At 44.8% G+C, this 24,213-nt stretch overlaps 1 long non-coding RNA gene across 1 annotated transcript; it reads right to left on the bottom strand.

The window, feature by feature from the left end:
• Nucleotides 1-2,270: 2,270 nt before the first annotated feature.
• On the bottom strand, nt 2,271-20,024 carry LOC145547413 (uncharacterized). Its single transcript, XR_014083817.1, has 3 exons — nt 19,263-20,024; nt 15,262-16,302; nt 2,271-2,837 (listed from the first exon to the last, which is right to left on the bottom strand). It is a non-coding gene; the product is annotated as an uncharacterized LOC145547413 (long non-coding RNA).
• Nucleotides 20,025-24,213: the final 4,189 nt, after the last annotated feature.

Here is a 24,213-nt window from a genome sequence, read left to right as displayed (position 1 = left end):
CTGGGCATTCTATTCATAAACTGGGGACATTTAAAAGAAGACCACAATTAAGATATACTAATAAAAACATTTCTAATAAATTACTGGAAATTTATTCCACAAATTTTTCTTCTGTTCTCACTTAAGCATAATTAGTAATTGTATTGGTATCAAGATTTTTACATCCAAAGATAGTAATTAATATATTTATATATTATAAATATGTAAGTAATATAATTATATATTATATACATATGTATACAAATATATAAGTAATATAATAATATAATATATTATAAGTAATATAATTATATTCACTGCCAATGCTGAATTGGTGAATATCAAACTATTGTTCCAAGAGAGAGTCAGTTTCCTGTAAACATCTGGTCAGAACATTTTCATCAGCTGGTCCATCCATGTTTTATGTGTGTTTCTGTTGAAAGACACCTTATTTAGGATATATTGTTGATTCATTAACATTGAATACACAGAGCCAACAGCATAAAATGCCTGGACAAAACTTATGTAACAAGTGCATTTTTCTCTGTAAAGCATATCACAATCTTTTTCTCAAGAACACTAAACAGCACTTCAGCACTCTGATTGGGCCATTTTAAACAGTGAAATCACCAACAAAAATGAGAAAAATGAGGTACTAAATAGACTGCAAAAAGAATACTTATTTATAGTATAAGAGCTGAAATAAGAAGGCAGAGTGTTGCCTTGTGTGGCCTCCTCTGGGGAACATGTGCCTTGGGAGCTCAAATATTCCAGCATTCTGTGTGTGTCTTCAAGTGGCTACAAAATCGCTGTGAGCTTGATTTGGGAGTTAAAAATGAACTTTAGCAAGTACATAATTCTCAACTATGGTATCCATGAATAACGAGGACCAACTTTATTGTCATAAAAATGTGAATTCAATAGGTAAACAACAACAAAAAAATTCATTCATGTTTTAAATATTTTCTCTTAGAATATTAACATTAGTATTCTAAAGCAAAACACAAATAATTATTAATAAATTTCAAAGTCATGTCAGCATTTTAAAAAATAAAATAATATTTTTGTAGGCATAATTTAATTCAGTGAAGAATTTTATAAAAATTAAACTATTTGCATTTATGGCATTCAAAGTCAATCTCGTGGCCATTAGAAAGAATCTGTATTTTGCTTCATAAGTATTATGTCCGTACCTACACATGCACAAATTAAAGAATAATATGAGCTGTTCATTACTGCAAAATATTCCTTAGCTGTCACATGCAACCGTTGGGAATACAGTGCTAATCTGTGAGCAATGCCTGCAGCTGCAGGAATTCCTGTGCTAATTTTTGGAGGCGCAGACTAACAGGAAAAGAAGCGAGATAATGGGCGCGTGGTACTCCTGGGAATCATCGTTAAGCAAGAATCTAAGAGAGAAAAAGTTTGAGTGACAGAAGTGCTTGGGTAAGTGCCTCTATCATTCCAGTCATCCCTAAACACAATAGCACATCATCTTCGGTGCTGTCAGCAGCACAGCCCACAAAGCTCCCTGGCACTGAGATGCGGTCACCCTTTGCTTCCGGGACTTAGAGCCGAAGAAACCTGTGCCGAGTCTGTTGGTGCTTGTGTGTGGAGTGTGCATGTGTGCTAAGTGGCTTCAGTCGTGTCCGACTCTTTGAGACGTCACGGACTGTAGCCCACCAGGCTCCTCTGTCCATGGGATTCTCCAGGCAAGAATACTGGAGTGGGTTGCCATGCCCTCCCCCAGAGGATCTTCCCCACCCAGGGATCGAACCTGGGTCTCCTACATTGCAGGAGAAATTCTTTACCTTCTGAGCCACCAGTGAAGCCCTGTGTGTGGAGGGGCGTCTGCTAAGTGCCAGCGCCCTTTGCCTGGGTCTATGGAAAGGACCACCACAAAGGATGCTGCGAATGATTTAAAGCAAACAAAACCCGCGCAAACTTCTGTGAAAGATGAATTCTCTTGGCTTGTTTGAATCATTGTTGTAGTTGTCACCGATTTTCATTCATTTCTAATTTCTTTTTAATTTGCATAATTACTAGAAAACTGGCCCCTTCTGCATACTCTTTTTTTTTTTTACCCTCCTACTTACAGAGTATGCAAAATTTCTATTTTCTTTTTAGCTGATTTGCTCATTTGAAAATTCATATTCTTTTTCTGTCTCTTTTATGCAGTGTGTTCCTCTTTGGCTTAGAGCCAAATTTAACAGCTTCCTCCCAGTGAAGCCTTACCAAAAGCCGATTACAAGCTTACTGGGAAGAGAGTAACAATTTATAACCAGCAAGTAGAAAAAAAGGTTTTATTTATTATCTTTGTACCTCCAGAAAGGAATATGGCAAATGTGTGCTTTCAGCACACCGGGCTTCCCTGTCCTTCACTATCTCCAGGAGTTGGCTCAAACTTATGTCCATTGAGTCAGTGTTGCCATCCAACCATCTCACCTTCTGACGCCCTCTTCTCCTCCTGCCTTCAATCTTTCCATCAAGATATTTTCCAATGAGTTGGCTCTTTGCATCAGGTGGCCAAAGTATTGGAACTTCAGCTTCGGCATCAGTCCTTCCAACGAAGGACTGGTTTCCTTTAGGATTGACTGGTTTGATCTTGAACTTCAAGGGACTATCAGGAGTCTTCTCCAGCAGCACGATTCAAAAGCATCAGTTCTTATGCACTCCACCTTCTTTACGGTCCAGCTCTTATATCTGTACATGAATTTCAGGTAAAATTCCTCTTTTCTAACAAAGCACCTCAGACAGCACGTGAGGTCAGGAGACCTGGGTCCCAGTGGTGGTACCATTACCTACTAACCCTGGGCTCTGGGCCAGTCACTTCATTCTCTGAGCTTCAATTTTCTCATCTAAGAAATGAAGATAGTAATCGAGCTGTCATGAGGATCAAGGAGATCAAGTATGTGAAAGAATATTGTAGGTGAGATGTATTATATGAAAGGGAGTGGTTCAACTACTTTAGTTCATTTTTATCATTTTCCCCACACTAGACTAATTACTTCTCTGCAGCATTTTCTGAGCTACTTTCAGCATTGTTCTATTTGCATCGTTCCATGTGGCCCAATAAATGCTCCCAAGCTGAATATGAATTCTTCACAAGAGATTTCTGGACATGTTAAAGGGACAGGGTCATTTTGGGCATAGTGATGATGGGTGGAATAAACTGTCAGAGTTCTGAAATTAAGATCAGATGATATCTGGAACTGATGGGAAAATGTTTACCAGGAAGTTATGGGAGAGTTCCAATATAGAAGTGGGAGGGGAAACAGGAACCGGAACTCACCCATTGTGTTAGTTAGCGAGGGCTGCCATAACAGAACACCAGAGATTGTGTCTTAAACAACAAAAATCCATTTTCTCACCGTGTGCATGCTGAAAGTCCAAAGTCAGGGTGTGAGTAGGTTTGGCTTCCTCCAAGGCCTCTCTCCCTGGCTTGTAGACGGCTGCCTTCTCACTGTACCCTAACAATGGTCATCCTCTGAGCATGTCCATCCCTGATGTCTCTCTGGGTATCCATATTCCTCCTTATAAGGGCACCAGTCAGACTAGATTTGAGCCCTACCCTAATAACCTCATTTTAATTTAATCATCTCTTTTAAGGCCTTATATTCAAGCACGGTTATATTCTGAGGTGCTAGGAATTAGGACTTCCAACATAATGAATTTGGGGAGGAGACACATTCAGTCCATAACGCCCATCAACATTTAAATCACACGCTAGTACAGGTGCCAGGTTTGATCCAGGACAGGAACTCTGACTCCCAGCTCTCTGTCAACTGAAGCAAACATACACATTTTTGTCTGCAAAGCACAGGCCAATACATGCTGTAAGTGGTTGAGGAAACCAGGGAGCCCTCACCTGAGAATCCGAGTGTCACTTGCCCTGGCTCATTCTTTCATCTGCTCATGTATTTATTCAACAAGCATTTCCTAGTGCCCGTCAGGTGCTGGGCAACAGACTGGGTGCAGGCATCTTGACCTCTAACCTTCACATGTTCATGGTCTATAATGGGAAATAGACATATAAATAAATGGATGTGATGACATGTGATGGATATGACAGAACAACTCTACAAGATTCAGTGGTGACATGCGCTGATCCACATGGCTGTGGACATTTGAGCTGAGTCTTAAGGAATGTGTAATGCCACCAATAATAACTGATATTTATGCAATCTTTTCTATGTGGCCAACTTGGTGCTCTAAGTTTTAATTATGTTATCTTAATAATCATCATTTCAACCATAATTACTACTGGGTTGTTGAGTCCTTGTGACTACCCTAGGGGAAGTATTATTACCTTCATTTTACTAATGAGGAAACAAAGATCTAGGGAGTTTGTTAGGGACTGAATGTTTATGCCCCCCCAAAATACATCTGTTGAAGCCTATAGCCTAGAGCACTGATATTAGGAGGTGGGGCTGTTGGGAGGGAATTAGGTTTAGATGAGGCCATGAGAGTGGAGACCTCATGATGGAATTAGTGCTCTAATCTAAGAAAAGGGCGAGCATGTGCTCAATTGTGTCTTCTCTTGGAGACCCCATAGACTGTAGCCCTCCTGGCTCCTCTGTCTATGGGATTCTCCAGGCAAGAATATTGGAGAAGGTTGCCATACCCTCCTCCAGGGGATCTTCCTGATCCAGGGATTGAGGCTTTTTCTCCTGCGTCTCCTGCATTGGCAGGTGGATTTTTTTTTTTTTTTTTTTAACCACTGAGACACCTGGAAAGCCCCCATCTAAGAAAACAAGGAAACATGAAAACTTCCCCCCTCTCTCTGCATGTGCAGGGAGGAAAGGCCATGTGGGCACCAGTAAGAACGTGGCTGTCTGTAAGCCAGGAAGGGGCCCTCAACAACAGCTGAAATGGCTGGTCCCTTGATTCTAAATTTCTCAGCCTCCAGAGCTGTGAGAGATAAATGACTTTCATTTAAGCCACCCAGTCTACCATGTTTTGTTATGACAGCCCAAGCTAAGATAGAACCAAAAGAACAAGCCCAGGCTCTCTTGGTCCTAAGTGACAGAGCAGCGATCTGAATCTATGTTATATAAATCTCAACAGAATTTAGGCAGAGGGGAGCAAGGAAAGAGGCAGTGAGGGATGGAAGAGGCTGTCCAGGTAAGAGATCAAGAGGCGCTGACTCACAGAGTGGGGACGGGGATAAAAAAATCTGAAGAATCTGAGAGTTGATCACTACAGAAAATAAGCAGTGGTGGGTGTGATATGTTAGTGTTGGTCGCTTCGGTCATGTCCGACTCTTTGCAGACCCCATGGACTGTAGGCCACCAGGCTCCTCTGTCCGTGGAATTCTCCAGGCAAAGAGAGGTTTCTAGCTGGTTCAGGTGACGTAGCAACATTAACAGAAATAACTAAAACTGTGTGTTAGGCTCTGGGCTATATGTCCCTCCCTATGTGTCCAGAGCCTCACCCAGCTTGATTATTTTTTCATAAAATTTATCATACCATGTGACTTATGAATGGGTGTGTGTGTGTAGATACATAGTTAATAAATAGCCAAGACTATAGCCTAATCAAGAATCAAGATGACACATTAAAAAAACCCATCACAGGGACCCTGACGGTCCAGTAGTTAGAACTCGGTGCTTTCACTGCTGTGGCCTAGGTTCAGTCTATGGTAGGGGAACTGAGATCTCATAAGCCATGCAGCAGTTTCCAAAAAAAAAAGATATCACGGAAATTAGGCAATCTGGCCTTAGAGAGCACCTAGTTCCCTTTACCTGCATGATCAGCTCAGCGAGTATAGAGGTCCAAGAATGCCCCAGGGCCTCAGGGAGAAATATAGAAGTTCCCTGAGGGATTGACTGATACGTTTGCAGAGATGAGGGTATCACTACAGCAGGGGTGAACTGACCCCATAAAGAGGGCCCCAGGGAAGGTTGCCCAAGCCAGAGATGAAAGTAAAGCGGCCTTCAGATTTCAGGTAATGCGCAAGTCAGGAGATTAGCCAGGAAAACAGGCTCTGGGCTGCACCAGTGGCAGATGCTTCAGTGACAGGTGAGCCTCTGGCTCTTGGACCTCCTTGGGGAGGAGGGAAAAAAGAAAGAACCATCCGACAGTGAGCATTTCTCCCTGGCAGGTGGGGGTGCAGCGGGTTGAATGAAGCCCTAGAAGACTGCTTTGATCAGGAAGAGACTGAATTACCTTTAACTGGCTCATCCACTCACCATCTGCTGGAGTGGGCTCCTCAGCCCTCCCAGAGAAATAAAGCAAGCTGTGTCCCCCTCCCCTCAAATGTGCTTTGCATCTTCCCCAGACACATACTGTGTAAATCTCTCTCCCGTTTGCTTTGTCTTTCTTGTGGCTCAGCTGGTAAGAATCTGCCTGCATTGTGGGGGACCTGAGTTCGATCCCTGGGTTGGGAAGATCCCCTGGAGAAGGGAGTGGCTACCCACTCCAATATTCTGGCCTGGAGAATTCCATGGACTGTGTAGTCCATGGGGTCGCAAAGAGTTGGACATGACTAAATGACTTTCACTTTCACTCTCCTGTCCCGATATCCATGTTTTCTGTAAATAAGGTGTAGCAGTCCTTACTGTCCCAATAGGATGACTCTCTGGGTGACTGTATGAATGATGCTTTTTATTTGTTTTATTAAAAAATTTATTCCTTTATTTTTGACTATGCTGGGTCTTCGTTGCTGTGAAGGCTTTTCTCTAGTTGTAGTGAGACGGGGCTATTCTCTAGTCATGATGTGTGGGATTCTCATTGCAGTGGCTTCTCTTGTGGAGTGCGGTCTCTATAGCAGGTGAGCTTCAGTAGTTGTGGCTCCTGGGCTCTAGAACACAGGCTCAATAGTTATGTGGTGCACGAGCTTAGTTGTTCTGAGGCACATGGGATCTTTCTGGATCAGGGATTGAACCTGTGTCTCCTGCATTGGCAGGTGGATTCTTTACCACTGAGCCACTAGGGCTCAGGGCTGTAATGCTTTTTAGAGACAAGTAGTATTACACGTTGGGTTTCCGGGGAAGCAGACTCTGAGATGGTTTAAGGTGCAGGATGTTTGTTAAGGAGTGCCCTAGGGTTACCTCCTGTGGAAGGGGAGGAAGGAAGTGAGACTGGGCAAAGGGAAGAGAGCTAAGATGGCTTCAGTCCTTCTTCGGGGCTCTCGAACTACAGTTGTCCCAAGAGGGGCTGAGCAGGTGCCTTCTGCTGCTCAGGCAATACTGAAGGGCCTGACCCAAGTCTGCAGACAATGCCCCCAGCCAGCTAGGGCAGCTAAACCCTCCCTTGAACTGGGATCTTGGCTGTGCTTCAGTGTCCATCCCAGGAGATTTAGGGCAAGAATGACTTTGGGCTAGAACCTGACTGCTGCCAGCAGCCCCCTGGGAATTTTGAGCACCCACTGCTACTACACCCCACAGCTTTCATGATCCTTGTGCTTCCTCTGTGGGTCTGGCCTGCTCTTTCCTGGCTACTACCTGGATCATCCTTACTGTGTTCTTCTGACCAAGTCCTGGAGGAGCTACTCACAGTGATCTAGGTCTGGGATTCCCAAACCCTTCTGTGGGATAGTGATTCTAGAGATGCTAGCATGATCTTCACAAGCTGGGTGATATGTACACACAGGTTCATATTCTTCCCCTTCTTTTGTGTGTGTCTGCAATCCCACTCCTGGGCATATACCCAGAGAAAAACATGATCTGAAAGGATCTATGCACCCCAATGTTCATTGCAGCACTGTTTACAATAGCCAAGACATAGAAGCAACCTAGATGTCCTTCAACAGAGAATGGACAAACAAGATGTAGTGGATAAACAATGGATAAACAAGATGTAGTACATACATACAATGCAATATTACTCAGCCATTAAAAAGAATGAAGTAATGCCCTTTGCAGCAATGAGGACAGACCTAGAGATTGTCATGCTGAATGAAGTAAGTCAGATAGAGAAGGAGAAATATTGTATGACAACTCTTACCTGTGGAATCTAAAAAGAAATGATGCAAGTGAACTTATTTGCGAAATAGAAATAGACTCACAGACTTAGAGAATGAACTTATGGTTGCCAGGGGGGAAGAACGGGGTCAGGGGGAGAGATAGGGAATTTGGGATTGACAAGTACACAGTGGATATTTAAAATGGACAACAAACTAGATCCTGCTCTATAGTACTGGGGACTCTGCTCAATGTTATGTGGCAGCCTGGATGGGAGGGAGTTTGGGGGAGAATAGATACTTGTATATGTATGGCTGAATCCCTTTACTGTCCACCCGAATCTATCACAGCATTGTTAATCGGCTATACTCCAGTACAAAATAAAAATGAAAATAAAAATTATCCACAATACCATTATCATCTTGAATAACATAAACAATAATACCTTATGATGAACAAAAACCCAGAGTTCAAATTTCCCCAAAGTCTCTTAAATGTTGTCATTATAATTCATTTGTTTGGATCGGGAATCAAATAATGCCCAATTACTCTAACGGGTTGACAAGTCTCTCTCGTGCCTACGTGCTCAGTCGCTTCAGCCATGTCAAGACTATTTGTGATGCTATAGACTATAGCCTGCCAGGCTCCTCTGCCCATGGGATTCTCCAGGCAAGAATATTGGAGTGGGCTGCCTGTGCTCTCCTCCAGGTGATCTTCCCAACCCGACATGAACTCGTGTCTTCCGCATTGCAGGCAGATTCTTTACTGCTGAGACATTGGGAAAGCCCGACAAGTCTCTTAAGTCTCTTTAAACCTCTAGTTTCCCATTCCTCTTTTTTTTTTTTCCTTGTAATTTATTTGTTGAAGAAAACTGATCATTTGTCCTGTAGAGTTAGTGACCACACTAATTGAATTTTCCTATTTGCATCCCCATTGGTGTTGTTTAACATGCTTCTGTGTTCCTTGTATTTAAAAAAAAAAAAATCTAGTGGGAAAAATAATGATCTAATGTAATTACCCAAATAAAACTATTTTTATTCCTGAGAAAAATCTTCATAATGGAAGATATAAACAAATATATCTCCTTAAAGAAAATATGAGCTGGTAATGAGAGGAGGAGGTATAGTGAAGCAGGTGAAAGTCTGGATTCTGAAGTCAGAGTATGTGAGTTTGACTCCAGCACCTACCAGAGGCAGTGACTTGGACAAGTGACTTAACCTCCATATGCTGTACTCTGCTTCCCTGAACAAGGAGGGTGGGTCTTGACAAATGGGGACAGTGTCCATATCCACACGGTTGTTTTGTGGAAAAAATATCACATACGGAGTCCAGGATGTATTTTTTTTCAAAGCTGTATATGTGGGTATACAAGGGCTAACTGAAGAAAATAATTTTATGGATGCCTCATTTCTGGGAGACTGTAAAACATATTTCTCTCTGTAGCTGTTCCTCTGGTTTTGGACTAAGTGTGTCCATATACACATGGAGAGAAACTGACCCTTGGACTGGAATTCTGGGCCACAAGGGAGATTAGATTAGAATCTAATCTTTGTTAGATTCAAACTCACAAAGAAGTGAGTTTCCTTCTTAGGAAGAAGGAAAATAAATCTCTGAGCCCCTGGGAAGGATGACTTATGGCCTACAGATGAGAGGGGATGTGAGCAGAGACGCTTCCTCACTAAGGCTACCTACAGTCTGTGAAGCCGGGCTGCATGTGAAAAGACCTCGGGATTCTGGGGGCGCAGCTGAACTCTGGCAAGGAATGAAGAAGCAAAGATGAGAAGCCTCCACTCTCCATCATGAAAATATCAGATGCCAGGGCGGTGGCATTCAAAGGATGGTGGGGTCTCAGGGACCGGCTTGGGGTCATGGCACAAGCCAGCAGAGAGAAGGTGGCTGAGAATGCTGGTAGCACGATGCGTCTCTTGAAAGAGGCCAGCCACTCGGGGCCACTGCTCCTAATAGATAAGTCAGAGTCACAAGAATACCCATGGTTTCCTCTGCCCTGCTTCTCTCCCCAGCACTCTCCCCTGCAGAATTATTTATGGTCATGAGAAATGACAGGGAGGCCCTGTTGTGGAGAGCACTGCAGCTGCTGGGAAGAACAAGGCTATTAGATTTTGAAGTGGAGGAACGTTCCCAACTGGGCAAGCCACAGAGTGAGTGCTCAAGAAGCATTCAGTCAAAAAAAAAAAAAATCATTAAGGGCTTCCCTGGTGGCTCAGTGGTAAAGAATCCACCTGCCAATGCAAGAGATGTGGGTTCGGTCCCTGGTCCAGGAAGATCCCACATGCCATGGAGCAACTAAGCCCGTGCACCACTACTACTGACCTTGTGCTCTAGAGCCGGGAAGCCACAACTACTGAAGCCCGAGTGCCCTAGAGCCCAGACTCTACAACAAGAGAAGCCACCACAATAAGAAGACTGTACATTGCAATGAAGAGTAGCCCCAGCTTGATGCAATTAAAGAAAGCCCACGGAGCATAGCCAAAAAAAGAAAAAAAAAATCAATAATTAAAAAAATCATTAAAACTAAATGAATTATAAGAGTTGTGCTTGGTACAAAAAAATCAGCAATATAGAAGTGGAAGCTCAGAGTCTTAACCACCGGACTGCCAGGGAAGTAATATAGAAGCACAGAGAGTCAAAATGGAAGTCCCTCCGCAGAAGTCACGAGTTTGGTGTGAACATAAAGATCTTCCCTATTTATTCAAACAGCCATGTAGCTTTTCATTTTAAGGACGGTTTGAGATTGTTTTTTATTGTTCTAATGCTCCAGTGAGCCCAGCTTCACTTCTAATGCTTCAGAGTGTGTGTGTGAGTGTGTGTATGTGCATGTGTGTTTGCACATATGTGTCAATATTTCCCTTGGACAGATTCCTGCACTGGAATTTCTAGGTGAAGGGGCATCCACACTTTAAATGGTGCTGGACAGCCTTCCACAAAACCTGTACATTTCGACTGAATGTTGCCATGCTTTTACTTTTGCCAGTTTAAGTGGTGAAAAAATGTAATCCTTAGCTGTTTTATTTTGCTTGATTAAAGGAATATTATATTTTATCTTTTAAATTGTGGTAAAATACACTTAACAAAATTTACCATATTAATCATTTTTGAGTGTACATTTCTGTGAAATTAAGTTTATGTTTATTGTTGTGCGACCATCACCACCATCCTTCAGCAGAAGTAATTTGCTTTTATTTGATTAGTTAACAAGGGGCTTCTCATTTATCCATTGGCTATTGTACTTTTCTTTTTCTCTCTTTCCTCCCTCCATCTCTCCCTTCCTCCTTCTGTTGCTTTCTTCAGCCTCTTTATGATCTTTGCAGATTTTCTAACCTGGCTTGTCCTTTTTTCTTTCTTCTCTTTTTTAAAGAGACGTGTGCTTGGGCCTGCTCAGTCACCAAGTTGTGTCTGACTCTTTTCAACCCCATGGACTGTAGCCCACCAGGCTCCTCTGCCCATGGGATTTCCAAGGCAAGAATACTGGAATGGGTTGCCATTTCTTTCTCCAGGGGATCTTCTGATCAAAGAATAAAACCCAAGTCTCCTGCATTGGCAGGCAGATTCTTTATTACAGAGCCACTAGGGAAGCCCTTAAAAGAGATGAGATTTTCTATATTACCGGTATCATCTATTTTTAGTTTTCTACAATTTGCTTGGTTCCTTCTATGTTACATTAGTTCTTAATCTTCACATCTTTACAAGTGTTATTATTCCCATTTTGCAGATGAAGCAGCTAAAGTTTACTGAGTTTCCATGAGATGACTTGCAAAAGTCCATAAGGGTAACAGGTGGCAGAAATGAGATGGGACTCTAGGTCTCTGGCTTTTTCAGTTTGGGGCCAAAGGGAAGCTGCTTGACGCCGTAAGACTCTGCTAAGGGTGGGGCAGCAGGGGGAGTTCAAAAGACTTCAGGGGGAGGCTGTGGGGAAGGAGTTTGGGAGGATCTGGAAGAAGTGGGTGTTTCTAAGTGTGGAGGAAACAAGAGACAGGCTCCTCTGTTCCTCTACTGCTCTTACAGCATGAAAGGTCACTGCAGGACCTTAGAATTGAGTCTTGTGGCTGCTGAGTAGAAGCCAGAGTGTGGTCAGGAGGCCCTTTCTGGGTGCTAATTCCAGGAAGTTTCTTGTTGTCCCTCTCCCCCATTCAACTCACCATCTAGTACGGTGGGGTTTCGCTTCATTGTTATCACTTCACTTTTCTTCATCCTCTGCCAGGGCCTGGCCAGGGGCCCCCATCGTCTCTCCTAACTGGTCTTAACACTTTCATTCTGGGTCCCTCCAATCTCCCCTCCTGCCGTGGCCTGAAAGATCCTTCTAAAGCTCACATTTGACAGCCTGGATGGGACGGGGGTTTGGGGGACAATGGACACATGTGTATGTATGGCTGAGTCCCTTCGCTGTTCACCTGAAACTATCATAACATTGTTCACCGGCTATACCCCAATACAAAATGTTTTGGTGCTAAAGCGCACATCTGATTGTGCAACTCCTTTGCTTAGGACTCGTGGGTGCTCAGCAGTGCCTTGTGGATGGGGGCCAACTCCATCCAGTGCCCAGGCCCTTCACCTACTGATGACTCTTATCTGTCTGCCTCCCTATCACTTGCTTCCATTGATGGGTCCACCAGGCTGAATTCCATGGACTAGGGAACTCTCACTCCTGCCTCAAGGCCTCTCCCTGGAATTCCGTTCTCCTACTAACTGCTACTCAAAACATAGGTCTCTGTTGCGATAACATTCGGCTGGGAGGCCCTCCCTGGAGGGAGAGCCTGTTTACGGGCTGCCTTAGATCTTTGTCACATACACTCCACCACCTTGTAATTTTCTTTTTGTCAGTCTGTCTCTTGATCCTGGCTGCATGTAGCATCGCCAAGGCTGCTTTTAAAACACTGATGTTTGGGGAATTCCCTGGCGATCTGGTGATTAAGACTCTGCACTTTCACTGCTGAGGGTGTGGGTTCAATCCCTGGTCAGGAAACTAGATCTTGCAAGCTACATGGCATGGCCAAAAAAAAAGACTGATGCTGGGGCCCCAGAAGGTTCTGAGTTAACTAACCGGTGGTGGGGCCTGGGCTTCAGTAGATTTGGAAGTTCCTCAGGTGAGTCTGATGTGCATCTGTGGATGAGAACATTGTTCCATCGTGGTGCCAAGAGTCCTGTTAGAGTCATCATTCTAAACTCTTCACTTGGCATTGAAATGCTCATGTATTAATATTTAATAAGTGTGTTGAAGAAATGAATGAAGTGGTTTCTAGAAGGGATGCAGGAACTACTGGAGACAAAATACAATGCATACCATACATATGCTGGGTAGTAAGTTAAGAGTTTTTGAGAGGTTTTAGAGAACAACTGGGGCTTAGTGGCTGAGCAATAAAGCATCCATGTGCCAACGCAGGAGACTCAGGTTCAATCCCTGAGTCAAGAAGATCTCCTGGAGAAGGAAATGACAACTCACTTCAGTATTCTTGCCTGGCAAATCGCATGGAAAGAGGAGTCTGGTGGGCTACAGTCCATGGGGTTGCAAAGAATCAGACATGAACTTAGCGACTGAACAACAACAAGAGAACAACCACTCACCTGTCATGTAAAAATGCACCAATTATTCAGGTCACTTAAAAAAAATTGTAGTTTTATTTAGATTCATAATAAAAATGACATTTAGACTGTTGTCACTTGTGTGTGACTTCTTTGGAAGCCTTCTCTCCTCCCCAGGACTCTTTGAAGTCAAATGCTGCACTGTCAAGAGAACCCCAAGTTCACCTCCCAGAGACTGGTATATAATTTAAATTTTACTGAAAATGTCCTGAATATTTCATTGCTCATGGACAATAAAACATGATAAAAAACTCCCTGACCAACACCCTGACTTTCTTTCTTCCCCAATAGCCTTCTGTGGTTTCCTTGTCTCTAGTCTCTTTGCCTTGCCTCCCATCTCTGAAAAAAAAATTTCTCTCCAATGTCCATCAATCCAGCTTTTTGCCTCTGTCTGCATATTCCACTGAGAAAACCAGAGTCAGAAGCTGGCTGAGTGCTGACCACTCAGTTTCTCCAGCACTCTCCCAGGAGGCCTCAGTTCATCCAGATATATCATTAAGCCCCTTCTGTCAAAAATCAGTAACACAGGCACCATCACTGTGCCAGGTTTCTGGGGACAAGGTACCATTCACCTCATCACTGAGTCACCCATGTAGACACAGGGAGGGAAGGGGTTGGAGAAGAGGAAGAGGGGCAGAGAATGGAAATATGCCAACATTGGGAGAGCTTCTCCCCACACCAGGTCTGACGTAAGCCCAGTGAAAACACAAGGGATGGCTTGCGGTGCTGGCCAAAGTGTCTTCAAGCAGAACTGTAGTTCTCAACACCCTTCAGGCAGAGACCACCAGAGACACAGCTGAAGTTGAATTAGTTGGATTTCTTGCTCTTTGCAAGTAGGAAGAATGCATACTTTGAGGAATGTGTGTGCCATCTCAGAAAGAGGGTTGTTGGGAGGGTTTATTAAAGGATTTGGCTTTGTTGTTAGGTGATCTTGGGAGAGGTTTAAGGAAGCAAGGCTTTGCTCTGGATTGAGTGTTTTCAGGAAGTCAGTGTAATTCTGAAATTCTGATTGAGCATCTGTAAGAGTTTGCTAGGGCCCCATAGACTGGGTGGCTTGAACATCAGAAGTTAAAAGTTTCTTGTGTTCTTAAGGCCAGAAATCCAAAATCAAGACGTCAGTGGATTTAGTTCCTCCTGAGGCCTCTTTCCTTGGCTCAAAGATGGTTACCTTCCAGCTGTGTCCTCACATGGTTGTCCCTCCAAACCCAAGTGCCCCTGTGTGTCCAAATCTCTCATGTGTCCAAATTTCCTTTTCTTATAAGGACAGCAGTCAGATTAGATTAGGACACACCGTGTGTGTCTGTGCTCAGCAGTGTGTGACTCTTTGCAACTCCATGGACTATAGCCCATTAGGCTCCTCTGTCCATGGAAATTTACAGGCAAGAACACTGGAGTGAGTTGCCATTCCATACTCCAGGGGATCTTCCCCATCCAGGGATCGAACCTGTGTCTCTTGCATCTCCTTGCATTGGCAGGTGGATCTTTACCACTAGTGCCACCTGGGAAGCCCAGGACACACTATAACAACCTCCTTTAACACAATCACCTCCTAAAGACCCTATTTTCAAATACAGTCACCTCCCGAGGTACTGAGGTATGTACTTCAGCATAAGAATTTTAGGGGGACCAAAGTTCACCCTATAATAGCATCTTAATACATCTTGTTTATAAGGTGGGGAAAATGATGGAGACCAGAGCTGGGAGTGGTAAAGAAGCATTAGTCACTCATTCATCAGGATAAGTGATGTTTAGTTCTTTTTGTGGTTTGGATAATACTCACATTTTGCCTGTGTTGTACAGTAATTGTGGAGTGGTCTTGTTTTTGTTTTTATCCATCGTAGTCACAGTGTGGCCTTGGCAGATGTTGATCTTCTGTGAATTATTTATGCTCAGCAGGAGAACACCACAATCTGTCTGTGGATATTGTACAGCAACACCAAGTCCTTGTTGATAGAACCAGGTCAGCTCCTGGCTGTCAGGAGATGTTTCTTCCTTCTTGAGATCTGTGTACTTACTAAGCCAATGCAGCTTTGGGATGATTGCCACTCTTTCCCATTTAGAAATTCTGGTGCCAAACTTGGGTGACCAAGAGTATGGCGAGACTCTAGCCCCCTTCCTGGAATGCATGGAGCCTGAAGACTGAGAAGTGCAGGGAATCAGTCTGCAACTGCCCACTTCTAAAACACACCCTGATGGTGGAGTGCCATGCTGGAACTTCTGGGAATTCCTTGGCACCCCACTTCACCTGGTATATTTGTTTTCTGTTACTGTGTAACAAAGCATTTGTAACTCAGTGGCTTAATGCAGCACACACTTATCTTGCAGTTTCTCTGGGTCAGGAGTTCAAGCATAGCTTAACTGGATCCTCTCACAAGGCAACAGTCAAGGTTTACCTGGGACTGGCTTCTCAACAGAGGCTCTGTTTCTGAGCTTTTGTAGGTTGTTGGCAGAAATCATTCCCCCATGGCTGTAGGACTCATGGCAATTGTTTTTCAAAGACACCAAGGGAGCGAGACTCTAGCAAGCTTGTTACTCCATGGATATCACATCCCTCTTGCCACATTCCATCCCTTCTGCCACATTCCACTCATTAGAAGCAAGTCACAGGTCCCGTTCACACTTAGGACAGGGGATTAAACAAAAGTATGAATACCAGGAGGCAGCTGTTTGGACCATATTTGGAAACCTGTCATGTGGTAAGTGACTCAGGACTTAGACGGTTGCAGGTTGGCATAGCCAGTCTGGGCAAAGGCACAGAGGTGCAATGGAAGCCATGGCAAATCTTCTGTGTATTCTGAAAGCTTTGCTTTTGAGGAAAGATCTGATTTTGGGAAAAGAACAAAAAGATATCCAGGGCATTATTTCCTCAGGTGACTTCTATGAAGGGACAAAGACTCACAGGTTGGTGTAAATTCAGGAAGCCATTGGTAGGAGCACAGAAGAAGAATTTAAGAGTAGGCGGACAGAAGGAGGGTTGCTGGGGTATCAACTGTACTTGAAGGAGAAACAGGAAGGAGCAGGGAAAGACTTAAAATCGGGTCTCTGACAGTGGGATGTGAGTGGTATGGATCAAGAAAAATGTTCAAGTGAGGGAGCTGAACCAGATACAAAAACTTTCTGGAGAGGGAGAGAGCAGGCTACAGGGATCTTTAGCATCTCCTTCCTGACCGTGAAGGAGAAGCAAGGAAGACCTTCAGCCCAGATGCCTTTAGAAGGTAAGTGAGGATGAGGCCATCCCCACCTGCTGGTCACCAGGTCAAAGGTAGTACCCTAGAGTGATGGGGGACAATGTATGTAGGGTAGATGTGATTCTACTGAACTTTTGAGCACAGAGTGACTTGTAGAATAAATCCTCTGTAATGATGGGTCTTGGACTTCCCAGGTGGCACTAGTGGTAAAGAACCCACCTGACAATGCAGGAGACATGAAAAAAAAAAGATGTGGGTGCGATCCCTGGGTTGGGAAGATCCCTGGAGGAGGGCATGACAACCCACTCCAATACTCTTGCCTGGAGAATCCCACAGACAGAGGAGCCTGGTGGCCTACAGTCCATAGAGTCTCAAAGAGTCAGACATGACCGAAGCAACTTAGCACGCACTCAGTGATGGGTCTAACAAAGGCAGGAAGTCCCACTAAAAAAGTGTTAGAACCAAACAAATTTATCTATATACCAGATGTTTCAAATTCAGTGTCTGACCATATCCTGAGCCATGAAACAAATCCCAGTAAATTTAAAATATTTTAAATTATACTGAGTTTGTTCTCTGATTATAATGGAGTTAGATTGGAAATCAACAACAACAAAACACCTAGGAAAAACCCATAACTTTTAAATTAAATAACATTCTGCTAAACTATCCACGATCAAAAAAAAAAAAATCAACAAGGAAATTAGAAAGTATTCCCAACAGCATGGTAATGAAAATAAAGCTTTTCAAAATCTGTGCAATGCAGCTAAAGCAGTGCTTCAAGGGAAATTGATAGCTGTAAATAACTATATTAGAAAAGGAGAAAGTTTAAAAGTCAATGATCTGGACTTCCTGGTGGTCCAAGTGGCCAGGACTCTCCATACTCTCAATGCAGAGGACCCAGATTCCACCCCTGGTCAGGGAGCTAGATCCCACATGTTGCAACTAAGACCCTGAGTAGCCAAATAAATATTTTTTAAAAAGTCAATGATCTAAGGTTCCACCTTAAGAAGTTATTAACAGAAAAAGAAGAGAAAAGTAAAATCCAAAGTAAGTAGAAGGAAGGACATAATAAAGGTAAGAGTAGAAATCAAAGGAATAGAAAAGAGACATTTCTTTTCCAAAGAGATTGGGCTTCCCTGGTGGCTTGGATGTAAAGAATCTGCCAGCAATGCAGGAGACCCAGGTTTGATCCCTGGGTGGGGAAGATATTCTGGAGAAGGGGATGGCTACCCACTCCTGTATGTTTGTTTGGGAAATCCCAAGGACCGAGGAGCCTGGCTGGCTACAGTCCATGGGGTCACAAAGTGTCGCACTGGACAGAATGACTAACACTTTCATTTTCACTCAGAAAAGAGACGAGAAAATTAACAAGCTCAATCATGTTTTCTGACACATTATTCCCCTCCCTCTTCCTTCTAGTCACAGCACATTGGATGAGAATTCATTTGGAGTGGGGGAAAGAGTATGAAATAATAGTTAATGCCTTCCTTTGGAGTTCATGATGTTTGTATCTCACAATCAGAGAGAACTTTTTTTGCCAGTAGGTGGCGGCGCTGTTACCTTGAAAATCCGGGCAGGCTACCTTCTGGGTCGGCTTGGGGACCAAAGATAGCCTGGGGCTGAAAGGAAGGCGTCATTTCAAGATAGGAGAAGTCAATTCTAGAAAGTAAATCCTCACTTTTAGAACTGGGAGGCTAGAGATTATACACGCACAAACACACACATGCACAATTCCTAAACCGAAATCCCCGTGGAATCAGGGTTTGAAACACTTGTCCTTTAAAACCTGGGTTTCTGGGGGACTTCCCCTGGCGGTCCAGTGGTTAGAACTCCAGGCTTCTAATGCAGGGTGTTCGGGTTAATTCCTGTCTGAGGAACTAAGACAACGTTTGCCACACGGGTGAGGCTACTCCCAAAACAAAACAGAGAACCCCCAAACAACCTCCCCTCCTCCGCTTAATTGGAAGTACTGTAGGTGGGAACCTGAGGCTAAGAAAACTCCTCCCATTGTGTGCAAATCAGGGCCACCCTCTCCTCACCCCCATTCTAAATTTCCATCAGATTTCCCAAACGCACGTAGTGGATACAGCCAGTTGCTTTTATAATTTTTTTTTTCCTCCAGGGTCCCTGCTGTGAAAAGCCCCTTAGGGAGTTTGGAGTGGAAATTTTGCAGACCTACTGTGTGCATCTGTGTTCTTGCTAAGTCGCTCAGCCGCTTCAGACTCTTTGGGACCCCATGGACTGTGGCCTGAAAGGCTCCACTGTCCATAGGATTCTCCAGGAGTGGATTGCTATGCCCTCCTCCAGGGGATCTTTCCAACCCAGGGATTGAACCTGTGTCTCTGGCGTCTCCTCCTTTACCACTAACGCCACCTGGGAAGCTCTACGGAGGTGCTTTTCCTAAATGTCCTCATTTAATCTTTGCAGTAATCCTTTTTATCACCCCTCCAAATCCCTTAAGAAGGCACTTAATGGAGTGCTTGCTGGCTTTCGTGGTTCTGGGTTTTAAGTGAATGCACACACTGATTATTCCCCTCTTTTACACACACACAAGACTTCCGCGCGATTCCCTTCATTTAAATGAACTTGCCTTTAAAAACAGCCTTTCATTTATTTCTTTGGTCTATTTCTTTCCAACAAGAGTCACCCTCAGGATTGGCAGCAGGAACGTAGACAGGACAGGAGGTAGTACGATTTTCGGCTGAATTTAGAAGACAGTCCTGGAGTCTCACTTTTCCCTTCTACCCGGCTCACAAGTTGTTGGGCTGCCAGGGCTGGGTTTGGGCTGAAGAAGCCGGGCCAGAGCTCCCGAGACCGACTCCGCGCGGGGCTGGTGGGCGGCAGAGCGGTTGAGTGGGGTCTGGATTTAGCCCCTCGTGGCCACCACCCGGCTCGCCCCAGGCCCTCCCGGAGGCGGCCGAGCCAACCATGAAGGGAGCCGGCGAGAGGCTCCCGGGATCCCTAGTGCGCCACGGCCGGCGTTCGGCGAGTCCGCAGCCTCTAGGTCGCCGACTAGCTGGGCTGGGCGGCCACTGCTGAGTCCTTCCTTGCCTCTGCGTCCCGGGCCTCGGAGTCGCCAAGAGGAGGATGAGTCCCTGGAGCTGGTTCCTGCTGCGGACCCTCTGCCTCCTGCCCGTGAGCTCAGCCCCTCCGCGCGGCGCGCCCGCCTCGGCCAACTGAGAGCTCAAACCCCCAAATAAAGCGCGCGGCAGGCGCGGACGCTGCAGCCTCTTGGCACCTCGCGGAGGGTGGGGTGGTTACCTCCCATTCTCGCCAAGCTCCGCGCTCTCGGACCCCGAGCCGACTCGGCAGGCCAGGCTCCCACCTGCCTCGGCAGTGCCTCCTAGCTCGCACTTGTCGCCGCGCCCCCCGGTTCCCCTTTCCGGCGGGGGCGCAGCCCTCTGGCCACACGAGACTCTGTCCCCCAGTCCTGCCCTTTGTCAACCGAAGGGAGTCTAGGGCCAGATCTCCTGAGTCTCGCCAGCCTGCTTCGCTGGAGATTGGGGCTCGAACCTGCGAAGAGCCGGTGGGCCCGGAACTTGGGCTCATTTACTTTGAAGTTTGTTCTGCCCGCTTTTCCGTAGCGTTTCATTTCTGCTCTTACGGAAATGGTAACAAGCCCGCAGCAGTTGCTTCATTTAACCTTTGTCTATTCATTGCCTGAGTTAGGAGGGATTTGGAGGCTTCCCTGATAGCTCAGTTTGTAAAGAATCCGCTAGCAATGCTGGAGACCCCGGTTCAATTCCTGGGTCAGGAAGATCCCCTGGAGAAGGAAATCCAGTGTTCTGGCCTGGAGAATTCCATGGACAGTGCAAGGGGTCGCAAAGAGTCAGACACGACTGAGCGACTTTCACTTTCACTTAGGAGGGATTTGGGAGAACTGAAGTCATCTCCCTGATTTACTGATATGGGAAACTGAGGCTCCCAGAGGGACATTTGTGCTCCAGGTCACGGAGCACGTTCCTGGAGAGACCCGGTCTGACACGCACTGTGCGCATCAGCGTTTTGGGATGAGGGGAACCTAGGTGAAAGAGGCCCAGTGACCTGCTCGGGCCCACCCAGCCCTATTGGAGCAGAAGCCGAGCGGAAACCCCGTAGGTCTGGCGTCTCCGACGCGAGGAGAGCGTTTCCTTTTCATGATAAATTTTCTTACTCTAGGAATTTTCTGCCTTTCTAAAGTCCTTCTCTTATGATTGGTGTGGAAGTTGAATTTTGTGAGTTTGCATGAGTGGTTTCAGTCTCCATGGAGCCCTGTTGTGGTGGGTGGTCGTAGACCTTGCGCCCTCGGAAGCCAGTGCCAGAGTTCGGGGGTCTGCCCACCTTCCGTGATACCTGCGCAGCACCAGAGGTCGCGTGATTTTATTCATTGTCCTAACCACAGCGAGGGAGAGGGTGAACTCACTGAGCCATTCCTGGCGCACGGGTTTCCCAGGAAGCCACACTGTGTTCCTACGACGCCCTGGGCTGGGGACAATGGGAGGCTGCCCATCTAGAGGGGGTCAGACAGTCAGTCCGTGGCAAGGCTGTTTGATCACCTGCAGGCTATAGAGAGCGCTATGGGTGGATTCCTCAGGGGATGTTGAGATTGTAGAGTCAGGCTCTGGAATCTAGCCTCCCATCCCGTGTGGCTGCTTCCTGGTACATTCTGGAAGGACTGTGGCTTGAGAGCTGGCTTGGTTTTCAACTTTCGTTAATCATTGGGGAGATCTTCTGAGCCAACGTCAGCCACAAACAAGTGAGGCTTGACCCAGAGCACGACACAGGTTGTTATTGTTCAGTTCCTCAGTCGTGTCTGACTCTTTGTGACCCCACGGACTGCAGCACACCAGGCCTCCCTGTCCTTCACTGTCTCCCAGAGTTCTCTAAAACTCATGTCCATTGAGTCAGTGATGCCATCCAACCATCTCACCCTCTGTTGCCCCCTTCTCCTCCTGCCTTCAGTCTTGCCCAGCATCAGGGTCTTTTCCAATGAGTTGGTTCTTCCCATCAGGTGGCAAAGTATTAGAGCTTCAGCTTCAGCATCAGTCCTTCCAGTGAATATTCAGGATTGATTTCCTTTGGGATTGACTGGTTTGATCTCCTTGCAGTCCAAGGGACTCTCAAGAGTCTTCTCTAGCATCACAGTTTGAAAGCATCAATTCTTTGGCACTCATCCATCTTTATGAGCTTTCTTCTTTCCTTATCAACACTCAAACACAACTCTGGTGTTCTTTACTACCCCTGCTGGAGCCTGTGCCACTTGCTGTTTCTTCCCACAGATATCCACATGCTTCCCATACTTCAGCTGGGCTTTGCCCAAATTCTCTCAAGAAGATCCTTCAGGATTACCTATTAAAGATTATGTCAACCCCATCCCTCCACCCCCCTGCCCTCTTATCTGCTTTTCCAACTTAATATTTTTTAACTTAAAAATTACTTATTTATTTTTAATTGATTGAAGATTGGTTTACAATATTGGTTTGATTTCTGTCATACATCAACATGAATTAACCATAGGTGTACATTTGTCCCTTCCCTCTTGAATCTCACTCCCACCTCCCGCCCATTCCCACCTCTCTAGGTTATTGTAGAGCCCCTGTTTGAGTTCCCCGAGTCATACAGCAAATTCCCATTGGTATCAACTTACATATGTTAGTGTATATGCATTCATGCTATTCTCTCCATTTATCTCACCCTCTCCCTCTTCTCCGCCAGCCTTGCCCATAAATCTGTTCTCTATGTCTGTGTCTTCACTATTGCTCTGCAAACAGATTTGTCATTACCATCCTTCTAGATTCCATGACATTTGCTTTTCTCTTTCTGACTTACTTCACTCTGTATAATAGGCTCTATGTTCATTCACCTCATTAGAACTGACTCAGATGCACTCCTTTTTATGGCTGAGTAGTGTTCCATTGTGTATATGTACCACAGCTTCTTTATCCATTCATCTATTGATGGACATCTGGGTTGCTTCCATGTCTTGGGTATTGTGAATAGTGCTGCAATGAACATTGGGGTACATGTGTCTTTTTCAGTTTTGGTTTCTTGAGGGTCTATGCCTGGAAGTGATATTGCTGGGTCATATGGTGGTTTTATTCCTAGTTTAAAGGAATCTCCTTACTGTCCTCCATAGTGGCTGTATCAATTTACATTCCCACTAGCAGTGTAGGAGGGTTTCCTTTACTCCACACCCTCTTCAGCACTTGTTTTTGGATTTTTTTGATTATGGCCATTCTTGGGCTTCAGAATCACAGCAGATGGTGATGGCAGCCATGAAATAGAAAGATGCTTGCTCCTTGGAAGAAAAGCTATGACAAACCTACACAGCATATTAAAAAGCAGATACATTACTTTGCTGACAAAGGTCTGTAGAGTCAAAGCTATGGTTTTTCCAGTAGTCTTGTATGGATGTGCGAGTTGGACCATAAAGAAGACTGAGTGCCAAAGAATTGATGCTTTTGAACTGTGATGCTGGAGAAGATTCTTCAGACTCCCTTGGACTGGAGGGAGATCAAATCAGTCAATCCTAAAGGAAATCAATCCTGAATATTCATTGGAAGGACTGATGCTGAAGCTGAAACTCCAATACTTTGGCCACGTGATGGGAAGAACCGACCCACCGGAAAAGCCCTTGATGCTGGGAAAGACTGAAGGCAGGGGAAGAAGGGGACGACAGAGGGCCAGATGGTTGGATGTCATCACCGACTCTATGGACATGAGTTTGAGCAAGCTCTGGGAGTTGGTGATGGACAGGGAGCCTGGCGTGCTGCAGTCCATGGGGTTGCAAAGAGTTGGACATGACCGAGCAACTGAACTGAGCTGAGCTAATTCTGTCTGAGGTGAAGTGATATCTAGTTCACTAGATATTGTAGTTTTGATTTGCATTTCTCTAATAATGAGTGATGTTGAGCATCTCTTCATATGTTTGTTAGCCATCTGTATGTCTTCTTTGGAGAAATGTCTGTTTAGGTCTTTTGCCCACATTTTGACTGGATTGTTTGTTTTTCTGATATTGAGTTGTATGTGCTGCTTGTATATTTTGGTTATTAATTGTCAGTTGTTTCATTTGCTATTATTTTCTCCCATTCTGAGGGCTGTCTTTTCACCTTGTTTATAGTTTCCTTTGCTGTGCAGAAGCTTTTAAGTTTAATTAAGTCCTATTTATTTATTTTTATTTTTATTTCCATTGTTCTAGGAGGTGGGTCATGAAAGATCTGGCTATGATTTATGTCATATAGTGCTTTGCCTATGTTTTCATCTAAGAGTTTTATAGTTTCTGGTCTTATATTTAGGTCTTTAATCCTTTTTGAGTTTATCTTTGTGTATGGTATTAGGAAGTGTTTTTTTCATTCTTTTGCATGCAGTTGTCCAGTTCTTCTAGCACCACATATTGAAAAGACTTTTTCCCATTTTATATTCTTGTCTCCTTTATCAAAGATAAGGTGCCCATATGTGCATGGGTTTATCTCCAGGCTTTCTATCCTGTTCCATTGGTCTATATTTCTGTTTTTTGCCAGTTCCATACTGTCTTGATGACTAGAGCTTTGTAGTATAGTCTG

The sequence above is a fragment of the Giraffa tippelskirchi genome, chromosome 4, assembly GCF_054371585.1.
Source record: "Giraffa tippelskirchi isolate mGirTip1 chromosome 4, T2T-mGirTip1v1.2.pri, whole genome shotgun sequence".
NCBI classification, from domain to species: domain Eukaryota; kingdom Metazoa; phylum Chordata; class Mammalia; order Artiodactyla; family Giraffidae; genus Giraffa; species Giraffa tippelskirchi.
Note: the sequence above shows the minus strand (reverse complement) of the source record. Positions and strands in the feature narration are given on the sequence as shown.